This window comes from Theropithecus gelada, chromosome 13 (genome assembly GCF_003255815.1).
Source record: "Theropithecus gelada isolate Dixy chromosome 13, Tgel_1.0, whole genome shotgun sequence".
In the NCBI taxonomy this organism is placed as follows: Eukaryota; Metazoa; Chordata; class Mammalia; order Primates; family Cercopithecidae; genus Theropithecus; species Theropithecus gelada.
Window position 1 is genome coordinate 30,613,040 of NC_037681.1, and position 1,017 is coordinate 30,614,056.

The window sequence follows — 1,017 nt, forward strand, 5'->3', positions numbered from 1 at the left end:
GTTGCCCAGGTTGGAGTGCTATGGCTTGATCTCGGCTCACGGCAACCTCTGCCTCCCGGGTTCAAGTGATTCTTCTGCCTCAGCCTCCCGAGTAGCTGGATTACAGGCGTGCGCCACCATGCCCGGCTAATTTTGTATTTTTAGTAGAGACGGGGTTTCTCCATGTTGGCCAGGCTGGTCTTCAACTCCCAACCTCAGGTGATCAGCCTGCCTCAGCCTCCCAAAGTGCTGGGATTACAGGTGCGAGCCACTGTGCCCGGCCTGTAAGTTCCTAATTCTTAAGCCTAACATAGTTAAATTGCTCTGTAAAAAAAACAATGGCTTTATATTCAAGACCATGTTGCTTCCAACTGAATTGGCCACTCACACTGGGATACTGAGCAGCGAACAGACCACAAGGAAGACATCACTCTTGGATCCTGTTTGAAACCAACAGCTACAGCAAAACACTAGTCTTGATTCAGAGCCTAATGGGGTTTCTTTAATTAGCAAGTTTACATTCATGGAGTCTTGTGAAAATGATTAGATAAATTGCAGAGAAATAAATAAGTATTTTGTACATCCGAGTATTATTGTTAATTTCCACCTGGCTACATGAGACTCCCTCCTCTGAGTTTTCTCTCTGTGCCCTTTTGCTGTGGACAGAAGGTACCCTGCTCATTCATCCATCTAGCTGGTGAGCCAGGGGGCAGCCCGGAGGGAGGAGTGGAGGGGACATGGGCCTGGAATTAGACCGAGGTGTCCCCAGCTCTGGCCGCACTGCCAGGCCCTGGCTTCGTTACTGTGAAATGAGGGGTGGGGTGGGTATCTGGTCTCCCACTCCGCATTACTGAGGCGTTCTGGGTCTCTTCTCCATCCTCTGATTCCTTCTCCTCTTCTGTTCCAGTCCAGAATGCCTCCTTTCTGCCTAAATGCCTCTGATCTTCATTTGACCATCATCAGCTGCAGACCCATGAGCCACTGGGCCTGACCTGGGAGACACCGGCCCTCCGCTTCCAGCGCTCTCCAGCTCGGATT

The 1,017-nt window shown here is 50.7% G+C and overlaps 1 non-coding gene across 1 annotated transcript; it reads right to left on the reverse strand.

Annotated features, from left to right (window-relative positions):
* Positions 1 to 335: 335 nt before the first annotated feature.
* On the reverse strand, positions 336 to 470 carry LOC112605472. Its single transcript, XR_003115460.1, has one exon. It is a non-coding gene; the product is annotated as a small nucleolar RNA SNORA2/SNORA34 family (small nucleolar RNA).
* Positions 471 to 1,017: the final 547 nt, after the last annotated feature.